Below are 11,240 nucleotides of genomic sequence, written 5' to 3' on the forward strand. Positions count from 1 at the left end.
TATGTTTAAACACCAGAGCCTTGTTTTAAGGAAAGATTTCTACTTCCAAATGTGTGGTTGCCTGAACCTTTTACATTTTCAAGTCAGATTCCTCTGCCAAATAACACACTGTACCTTAACTATAATAAAAAAGCAGAGACTCTGTGTTTATAAAAACATTACAGGAGCAACTGTGATCATATTTCTTGAATTTATTCTATTCATGTGCTCAAATATGCATTTTTATAGTGAGCTCTCCACTGCACCGGTCACTTACAGGAGTAGAAAATGACATGTAGAGGCAGAAGGCTGGCAAAATGCAACAAACCAAACTGGTAAAGGACAGGAATTCAGAGCCAGACCAAAATATGAGGTCAAGGAAGTTGCTCTCATAATAATAGTGGTTATCTGTTTAATGTGTGATCTGGCAGTGGTTCGACCCTGACCATAAGCAATTACACATGTTTCTAAACTGGTGGTATATGGGCCCTGAGCAACTCTACACAAGCTAGATGTGCTGTGAGAAATGGGCACTTGCTCTATTCTTGTGGTTCTTCTTGCTTAATGTCAATTAAAATTACAGCTTAGTAACAGATAGAAATTTTCCTCGTGTAAAACAGTGTGTGTATTCCCTCTCTCTTTTGCTATATACTGAAACTCCTATATTGAAACCAGTTTTGTGAGGCAAGCTCCTGTCGGGGCTGATAAATGCTGCATAGTATTCTTCTCAACAGACATGTGATTAGACACAACTTCCCTGGTTGTTATTTGAAACAGCTTTCTTTACAACCCAGCTCCAAAGGCAGCTCCCCTGAATGATGCCCTTGTTCTGGGTTTTGTCATGCAGGAGCCTGGAAGGGAGCAGAGCATCCTCGGTGTGTGCTCAGCTGCCTGGAGGTGACCTCTCAGGAGTTAACAGCAGGAAGATCTCTGTGATACCAGACTGCCTGAGCACAGATTAGGCCCTGGGAGCTGCTGTGGCCTGGCCCTGGCTCTGACACCAGTTTTTCATGACTTTGGTGAGCTCGCTGGACGGCACATCTCATTGGCTTTTAATAGACTTGGATCCCACTGTTAAAAGAGTTTCTATGTCCTCTTCTGTAAAATAGCTTTGGAATGTTTTCCTGGGCTTGGGAGGATGTGGCTGGAGAGGGAGCTGTGCAGTAGAGCTAACTGCAGTAGAAACTGTGCTAATGAGCTATGAAGACACCCAAAAAATGCCTCTTCTCCCCAAGAGCAAGGAATTGTACAAGTCCTGTTACTGCTGGCTTGAACTTCAGCCTTTGCACAGAAGGAGCTGCTGTCACCAACCCACCCTGAGTACCAGCTAGAAATAACCACTTAAAAAGGGGCATGTGAGCTGCTTAAACCAAATCCCAGCTGAGGTGTAAGCCCGTGGCTTCCTGAGGTCTTCTGAAGGCTCTTCACCTGGCTCTGGCCATTGCAGAGGTAATGACCTCATGTGCATTCTTAGCAAACTCAGCACAGATACCTGTAAGGCATCCCAGAGGGAAATGGTTTGTTGCCTGAAAAGCTGAGTTGAACAAGGATTTAATGACCAGAGCACATGAGTTAATCATCAGTCATTTAAGAGCTGTATCAGGAGCCTTGCAATAGTCCTCAAGTGGTTCCTGTGGCCATGGACTTTCATATCACGTCAGTGCACGTGCTTTGACTGTCTCCAAGGCTTCCAAAAATGTAACTTCCCATCCTTTTACTTTCCAAAAGCACACACAAAAAAGAAAAGGGCTGCAGAAATCCATGCTTATGGCTGAGAACTAAATAAGGAAACACAACTGCTTGGTGAAGAGCCACCCCCTCCTAGAGAAATGTCAGCAGCACAATGGGCACTATTATTGCTCTCCTTTGCAACCAGACTGGGGAGTTTTGCGAGAGTCTGTAGGAAAGGGCACCAGAATCCTCTCAGAACCCAAACTCTGATCAGCATTCAGTACTCCCTTTTTGGGGTACTACATCCAGAGGAACCCCTGTGCTCCCTGGCACACCCACAATTCGTGGGAGACAGCTGGAGGAGCCACTTTCCTGCAGGCTGCTCTGGTGCATGAGCCACGTTGTGGCCCTTTTCCCTCATTACTGTCATGCAAGACAGTTGTTAATCACCTGTAATAAATAAAGTGCAGATCTGGAGTATAATGAAATGTGCAGCAAATGGCTTAGTGCATCAAACAGCTCTACTGCTGTTCCATGTGTTGAAAAAAAATAATATATTTTGTGATAGGGAAGGTTTTTTTTTCAGCTATTTCTATAATGTGTCCCTTGTTTTAAGTAAAAACCCTCTCATTGAGATTATCTCCTTCTAGTCATTGTCATATGGACCTCTACTACTTTCTAGTAATGAAATCTGTACTTAGCAAACTATAGCAATTATCTCCACAAAAATGTTCTGATAGGGAAATAACATTGTTTTAACCTTCTTTATTGTGATTTACCATCTGGAAACAAGGAAAATGTCCATGATTTCTGTGCTACTCAACTCTCTGGAGCCTATCAGCAGCAACTCCACCGACTGAACTTGGAACTAACAGTTTTATGGAACAACTATTTGGAGGTGTTTTCAAGCAAGGTGAGAAAATAGCCCAGGGTATGTTAGCTGTCCTATTATTTGGATTTTTTTCTGTGGTATAAATTAAAAAGAAAGTTAATAAATTACAATCCAGGTGACCTTGCAGCTTTTTCTCAGCATGTGCCTCCTCTTGTGTGTGAATGAGGAGGTGAAAATATCTTTATACTTCAAGTTAATTTTAGTGAGGTAAACAGCCACAAATTTGGTAATGTTGGGAAGGTTTAATTTGGAAGGTCTCCTATTGTCTTGGAATAGTCTTCCTAAAAAATAATGGGACTTACCTTTTATATTGGATTATCTAGGAAAATATTGTATATGTTTTAACTAAAGTCATGTCAGAACTTAGCTGGAGAACATATTGATCTTAATACAAGGCTGAAAAATATTTGCAAATTTGCTGTTGGATAAAGTGTATTTGCACTGTTAAGCTGGAAACTCTTCTTCAGAGTATGAATTTTTTTTGGTAAAATTTTTGATCAGAAAGAGTTAAAATATTTCCCTTTGATATTATGGAAATAAAACAGCTTGACAAGACAAATGTTTCAATTCAATTTTGTAATTTTGGGTTTGTATTCATTTTAAATTATATATTAGATTAACCTTCTATATTATTTCGACATCACTCAAATGACTGCTTTTGATGTTTCCCACTCATCATTTTTTGGAATATCTTTCCCATGAGAAATTTTGACTTCTTGTTCCTATTCATTATCAAAAACGTTCTCTCACCAGTCTTTGTACCTTTGTATTATTCACATTTGGGTGAAGAGGCAGATCTGTAGGAAGCCTTGTTGTATCTGTGCTGTATCTTCCCTACAAACTCAGAGTGTTCTCTATGTAAAAATAAGGTTATTGTTTGTGCCTTAAACCTTTTGGTCTTTGGGGAGTGTGCTGTAGGTGATGGCTTGGGAAGACCTACCTTAAACCCTTCTCTTGGTGTGCTGTTAAATAAGTGACTGGTTTTCTGCTGGTTTGTAATTCTGACTCAGCTCATCTTCTACACAGAATTTGAGTGTGGAAAGTATGATGGGGGCAGCAGGTTTTGATGCTCATCCAGCTGCCTCATCCAACCATTCCTTCAGTGTCATGTGAGACAAGGGATAAAGTGCATCATCTTCAAGAAATGTTAAATTCCTTAAAAACAGATGTAAGGAGTGTGTTTATTTCTTATGAAGGAGCAAATAGCTTTTGAACTCTGAATTCCCATTTTGTTTTACTCAAGGGATTTAACCTGTATCTTTTTCAGGAGCAGAAGAGACAGAGCTCCAGGATAACGGGTGAAATCTCTTCCTTGCTTTCTCTATGGTAGCAAGATCATTGGAGAGGCCCAAAGGCTCTGGTTGCCTAACCCTGCAGAGCCTGGTTATCCATTTGGAGATGCCTGTGGCACATGCCCAGCTTGCCTCCCTGGCCTCCTGCAGGTTTTCTCCCACTCCAGCAGCACATCTCCTGCAGCAGCCGCGCGGTTCCTCCCCTGCAGCCCGCGTGGCAGAAGCTGCTCGCGAGCCTCTGTGGGAGTTACCGCTACGTTTGTGAAGAACAAGTTTTGAAGCAGAAATGTGCCTCAGAATAGCTCTGTCTTACTCCCATTCCCTGGAAACATGACTCCAACAAGGCGTCTGCGAGGCACTGAGGGTATGAAAGCGTATTGCGGAGCGAGCAAGCTCGTATCATCAAACACAGCCAGCCAGTACAAAAATTTCTGCCATGTAGCGTGGCGCTGATTTAAAGTGGTCTGGAATGCAATAAAAGGTGAATCTTCCTTCAGAATTATAGGAATTTTTTTTTTTTTTTCCCCGGGCAGGCTTTGAGAACTGCTGAATTTATTCTTGTATTTCTTCCCAGTCGTTTTGGATGTGACTGAAACTGGCTGTTCTCAGAGTTGGACTCCAGCTGAATGAGAGGGTTTTCCTCCAGCCTATGCCTGACCTTGGGTTATAGGCACTTCAGAAAGCAAAGGCAGGGCTGCACAGACAACCTGCTTCGTGTCTCAGTCAAACTGGTCCCACGAATACAACTTGGGATGGGTTTCCATCTGGGTAGGCTGGTTTACAGCCCAGCTCATCCTGGAAGACATGATAGGACTGCATTGGGGAAAAAAAAAAAAGCTTAAAAAATAATTGGTGTTGCATTAATTCCCGAGTCAAAGGGAAAGTTGGAGGGAGGCATGCAGGAAGCAGTAGAAATGCATTATGCATTTATTTTAAAGTAGTAATACATGCGAGTGGTTTTAAACCATATTTATTGTCTGGGATGTTTATGTATTCATGCTGAACGTGGGATAACAGAGTATGTAAGGATATATAATATTAGTGAAGAAGAAAATGACTGGTATAGTACGTCCTCCTCTCAGTTCCTTCTCCACTAATGCCCTTACACCTTTCTTTTTCAGGCTTTTTGTAGCATCCTAAACAGAAGGATATTGAAGGGAGCTGATTCTGCTTTGATCCTTATGCTTGTTGTCAAAGCGCTTGGGATTGAAGAGACTGTTGGCTACAATTGACTGTGACAATTAGGAGATGATCAGAGCCCTAGAGTGGAGCACTTAAAGGGTAATTTACATGTCAGTTTGTCGAATAAAAAAAAGATATTCAGCTAAGATTTTTTTTTCCCCTTAGAGCCTTGTAAACTGCAATTTGTGCTATAGTAAGAAAAACCTGGCAGAGGAGTTAGGATAGCCATTTCCATTTGAAAAGAGGCAATCATAAGGCCACTGCTGAGCCTATTGTCCACTAAAAATGCTGATTTGCAGTCAGGGAGTGAAAGAGTGGAGCCATCACTAAATAGAACCTCGTGCAAGGTAACTCCCCCTTGGTGGCTTTCTAATGTTGGCTGAAGGTTTTATATACCTTAAATCCCACATTTACTATCATTATAACATTGTTACTGATCATGAATGTCCTTTATCATAACAAAAAAAAAAAAAAAAAAAAGGTATTGAGGGGGAGGAACAGGAGCGACCAGGCAGTGGATAGGCTCTCACCAGCTATCTATTGTATCACATCTTTCTTGTTCCCTCGCCTTTTGTGTGCCATCACAATTTTCTTCTTGTCACCCTTTGCACTTTGCCATTCAGGCACCTTCCATAACACTTTTTCTCATAGTTTTTTTTTTTTTCCATACCTATTTACACTTCATTTTTAGACTCGCTCCCAGGAGATTTTTAGCATTTTCCACGTTTAACCTGCTGGGAAAGGAAAAGAGAGAGGGAGGTGACAGTAGTTGTTCAGAGTTTGCCTTTCTGTGTGATTAGGCTGCAATACAGACTGTAACACAGACTGGAGACATACAGGTCAGAGAGAGGACTGAAGTTAAGGCAGCCGATGATTAAACAAACTTGTTTGTGATAAATCCCTTTTTCTTGTGTGATAGCTCTTATGAACCTAGAGTTGCTTTGACTGTAGAGTTATATGAACTTACAAAAATATCAAAACCCAACACCTCCCTCATTATTCTGGTTGGTGTGAGCTGTAGCATATGTGATATTCCTCACGGTTTAAGGAAGGGATATTAGTGGGTACATATAGTGTTTGTATATGCAAATAAGTGCATTTATTTTGAGGTTGCATCGTAGGCTTTTCTTCCAGAGATTGGATTGGCTCCCTTTTTACTCTCATCTCCTTAAAAGAAGAAACAGTCATCTGTTCCAGTTCAGGAACCAGAATGAAACACTTCGCTTTGTCACAATTACCAAGTAGCCTTTGCTGCTCAGATGTGCATTGCCTAAACCCCCCAGGGGTTACTTTTCTGGGGAAGTTTTGCAGCTTCCAGTAAAAGTCACACATATAGATCACAGCTCTGATTCTGATCCCTGGTCAAACACCACTGATTTGAACACATTTAGCATTTCTGTTCGTGCCAGTCAGATATAAGTATCAGGCCCTGTGTGTCCATAGGGTTCCCAAACTGTCCTTTCTTTACTCATAACCCTTATGTCCTTAAGCTTTTTGTATGTTGAACCCCTGACAATGAGGTTTCTACCTCTAAAATTGTACTGGAAACATGTTTTATCATGACATTTGCATGGGGTGAAGAAATGTTAAAAATACTTCTAAACTTTGCAGGGTTACTCTTCAAGGTAAGGTTTAAATTAAAGAAAATCTTATACTAAAAGGCTTTTCTTCTTTAGGAGAATTATGGTGTTGTCACTCTCTCCAGGATACTATAAATGGGAGATGGTGGCTTTTGCCCTCTCTCGTTGCACTAAACTTGCTGAACATCACAATATTTGTATGTGTTTATCTCTGTAACCAATGCAAAGAGCAAACAGGGATGAATAAAATATGAGGAGTAAACAGTGTGACAGGGGAGGTCTGGAATGACTTTGGCTTCATATGGGTCTGCAGAACTGAGGCAGTGGTAAATCTGTATTAAAAATAAATAAAATATCTGCTACAGCAGATATTCATCTCCTAGGTAATGGCTAAATGATGAGTAGATGAACCATCACCACATTGATTTAAGCATTTTTTTCCAGCCAGTCAAGATTAACTTTGATTTGTTTTTACCTTCCTTTTACAGGTTTCCCTTTAAAGCACTCTCAGAGCACTAATTGTATAAAATTCTAGTAACTGAGAAACCTCTTGCTGGAAAAGTAATGGGTAAATGCATGAGTCATTCTGGATTTCCCATAATTTACCATAAAGTTAATTTTTTGAAACAAGAAGGAAGAAGCAAGTTTTACTCATTGACCATGAATTTTGAAAAACCTGCATTTTCAGGGTGTAGGAAAAAAAAAAGTCTTCCTGAGACTTTTGGAACATAAAGTTGGTTAGAGTTTAACTGAGATGTGCCTTTTTTTTTTTTTTTTTTTTTTTTTTTTTTTTTTTTTTTGGTCAAAACTACCATTCCTGTTATTGAATATAATTTTCAAACAAATTAATTTATGTATTGATCATAATGCCAATATATTATATATATTATAGTGGCTCGGGAAGAGCCTTTCTTGCTCAAAAACACATAAAGGGCAAAAGTCTACATATTTGCAGTAAAAATATACTTCCTTATGCACCCCTGGGTTATATAGATTTAGAAATAATTCAGGTTTTAAGTTCACAAGAGTAAATCATAGTGGTGTAACTGCTCTATATAGGTGAGAAATTCTATTCATGGTAAGGCATTGTACAACTTGACTTCTGTAGGTTGGAAACAGTTAAAGATCATGACAAATTATGTGTAGTGAAATACTCTGACCCCATTCAGTACCTATTTTCTCGTTCAGTCTGAAATATATCCCTTTATTGCTTTGTGAATTAATAATATGATGTTGGACAACTACAGATGACTTCTTGTTAATTAGAATTTCAGATGCGTGCTATGATGCATCAGAACTTTCTCTATTTTCTGCTAATAGGACACACCGAGTGAATAGCAAAATGTTTCTCAAGAGCAGGGAAGGAAAATGATCTCCTGATCTAAATAAGATGTTGCCCTGAGGAAAGGCACCTAAATTCTCAATGCTTGGCTTTCAGGAAAGTCTTTCAAAATTGTGGCACTTCTCAAATTTGGAATTTTGAGCAAGTGTTGAACTAAAGACCCGTGATGGGAAAAATCTGGTCTCTGTGGTGATAGGGAGAACATACTGACTGTATGGCTTACATAAATTTGTAGTCTTTCCTAATTGGCTGTTTTATTTAATCAGGCCAGATCTTCAAGTGCTGAAAAATAAATATAACTTTGCCATTAACCATGGGGCAGCTGAAGCTGCACAAATTTTATTTTTATTGGATAAATATTAGAGGTGGTAAGAATACCCTTTGAATGCATTTCTGATAGTAAGGTGGCTCTTGGGGACCAGCCTCACTGCTTTGGGTGTCTCATCCAAGTGAATTTCAGTATTTAGCTGGTGCACATCTTGGTTCACCTATAGCCTTGAAAAACCTAGCCCTAATATTGGTGGTATGTTTCAGGCTTCACTGTACTACAAATAATTTTAAAACTAAAACTGAGAATTGAATATCTTGTCTCCTTTTATTTGTTTTTAATACCAACCTTGGCCTTACTGCATAGTCACATAAGAGTCTATTCCAACGAACTTCTCAGAAACGGGGGGAAAAAAAAAATAAATCATACTGGTGCAAGTTGTTTTTCAAGATTCTCTCCCAAAATGTGAAGTAAAGGCCAAATTTACTGTCAATGGAAATGAAGTTTGTTCTGTTGAGACAAACAGCTGAGCTCATGTCTGCCCACTGAGCATCAGAACCAGCTGAAGCTGAATTATGAATTCGATGAGTTTTTGCTTTCTTATATAAGAGTGCCCTTACAGTGAGTTGACTAAGTTGTCTCTAATATCAAATAGACTCATGTTCAAAAGCTGCACGAGGGAAGGTGATAGAATCATTCCAAGTGATATTTTGTCCTGTGATGGTGGAGGTAGTGTTGGTATCCACCAGCTCAACCCTCTCTCCGTGGTGCCAGCTCTGGCTCCATGTATGGCTGGAAGGGTAATGTGTTACCTTCCACTGACTTCTATCAGTTGGAAATCATGATAAATTTATAGCAACTGGACTGTCTGTTCCTTTCCCAAGTAAAAAAGATGGCATATTAAAGGGTTTTCAAAGCACAAACGTATTTCTTGTTGGCTATCAACAGGAAATGACACTTTGCATTTTTATCTGAGACACAAATGGAAATGCCTTACTCTGTACTAGAAAGGAAAATCATGCAAACAACTCAGAAATGTATATTGTTTGCATAGTTTTATAAGGTTGGTGGTATTTAAGAATAATCTCTTATAACTTTTATTCCTGGATATTTAACATGTTCTTCCTTTTGCTGTTGGATGTACAAACACTGGGCAAAATAACATGGCAGAGGGGCTGAAGCAAAATCTGGAGGAAGGCATCATTAGGTGCACCTCTCACTGAGCTTGTAATGCAAGGAAGCATCACTTGCTGGAGTTTGCTTTACCTTTTTGCTAAATCCTTTAGGGGAAGGAGCATATGCTCAGAAAATAGAAGTTTGAAGAACAGGGCTGAAGAAATGTGATAGATATATTGTACCTGGGATCACTGACTGGTCACAGGTACTTTCCAGTACCTAAAGGGCTACAGGAGAGCTGGAGAGGACTTTGGATGAGGTCATGGAGTGACAGGACAAGGGGGAATGGCTTCCCACTGGAGCTCTTTGGAATCATTTCAGGGCATCAGATAGGACAGTGTGGTGCAAAGTGTAACCAAATCTCTCTAGCAACACGCAGAGAGGAAGGTGTTAAAATTCAATGATTTGAGTGTCTTATCGTACTAAATAATGTCTTACTTGTACAAATTTCTCATGAAAGCTGTAGCTTGACTTCACAGATAAGTCCATTCTATTCAAAATGCCAGTGAGTTTCTAAAGCCACCAAGACAAAACCATGGGCTTCGGGCTGGACAAGTGCCAGAAAAAGGGCCAAGAGACCTCAGATTCAGGTACTTCTGTAAAAAATCCAGCTGTTGGGTCTCAGCTGAACAAATGTTGACCCCATGAACAGTTGTGGAAGTTGGATGCTCTGACCCCATGCTGTGGCAAATCCCAAGCATGTGAAAAGAGGACAGAAATCTCAAGTTTGCGATGTTTTAAAAAAGCCCGAGGCTGATGAGAAAATTAGCTTTGACATTTTGAATTCATGCTGGAAAGTGTAAGGGAAAATGGGCTGATTATTATTAATAATCAGTAGCAGAAGTCAAATGTCTGAAGGACTATTTGATCTGCAATGATACCCTCTTGAAAGTTTGAAATGAACTCTTCATGGAAAGTTTAAAACTCAGGGTATTTGTTCATGTGCATTTCTTTAATGTCTGATTAGGGGAAAGTGTAGAACAGATGTTTTTCCCTGTTGTCATAGATAGCTAACTTTTGTCTCTTTCTTTAAGATGTAAAATATGCATCACAGTTTGGAAAACATTCACAAACGATTACTTCATACTGTGAGCTGGAGCTGCCTTCCAGAGGGATACATTATAGTCTGGTCAGATGCAATTGCCTGCAACTACTATTTCCTTTTTAAAAAAGTTTTGCCATCTTGATAAACTTTCATTAACAACTCAGCCCAACTTGGGATTTATAAGCCAGGAATTTCTCCTTTAAGGATATATAGAGACAGATACTGAAATAATGTCAAAATGGCAGTTTTCCATTGGAGATGATGAAAGTGCCTTTGCTTACTATTATTCCCTATTTCATTCCAGCAACATTCCAACTATAATTTTAATTCTTCTGTAAAGAAAATATTTTGACAGCATAGAAAGCCATCACTGATGTTTGAAACTTGCCTTTTCTTCCCTTTTCCTCTCACATGGTTTTTTTTCAAGCTGACATGTCTTTATTTTTTTTCAATATTGGTTTAAAAGTCCCCTTCTCAAGTGAGAGACATGCAAAATGAGCCCAGAGGCAGGGAATCGGTGCAGCCCTCTTCCAGGTGGGAATAGACACTCCCTTGTATTCCCTTCCTTTGCCACCATTTTGTTCCAGCCCTGAAAAGCAGCAAATGGTGGTTATTGTTTCTTTGCAGGGTATGGTTTTGTACTGGATCCATGTGCAAAGTGTAAACATGTCATCAGTCCTCATTTGCTATATCCAAAAACATTCCCCATGTCCATATTTGATTTTCAAGTGCATCTGTGCACTGATTGAAACCCTCCCAACATGCTGCTACGCAAATGCAAACCCACACATTGCTGATTTGGAATCAAATGCT

The 11,240-nt window shown here is 39.7% G+C and overlaps 1 long non-coding RNA gene across 2 annotated transcripts; it reads left to right on the forward strand.

The window, feature by feature from the left end:
* Window positions 1–833: 833 nt before the first annotated feature.
* On the forward strand, window positions 834–7,109 carry LOC128810300 (uncharacterized). 2 transcript variants are annotated; one of them, XR_008438003.1, is made up of 5 exons: window positions 834–998; window positions 2,444–2,563; window positions 3,810–4,315; window positions 4,956–5,115; window positions 7,085–7,109. It is a non-coding gene; the product is annotated as an uncharacterized LOC128810300 (long non-coding RNA). The 2 variants fall into 2 exon arrangements; XR_008438002.1 differs by having other exon boundaries at window positions 3,810–4,198.
* The last annotated feature ends 4,131 nt before the right edge of the window (window positions 7,110–11,240 follow it).

Source organism: Vidua macroura, chromosome 7 (assembly GCF_024509145.1).
Source record: "Vidua macroura isolate BioBank_ID:100142 chromosome 7, ASM2450914v1, whole genome shotgun sequence".
NCBI lineage: Eukaryota > Metazoa > Chordata > Aves > Passeriformes > Viduidae > Vidua > Vidua macroura.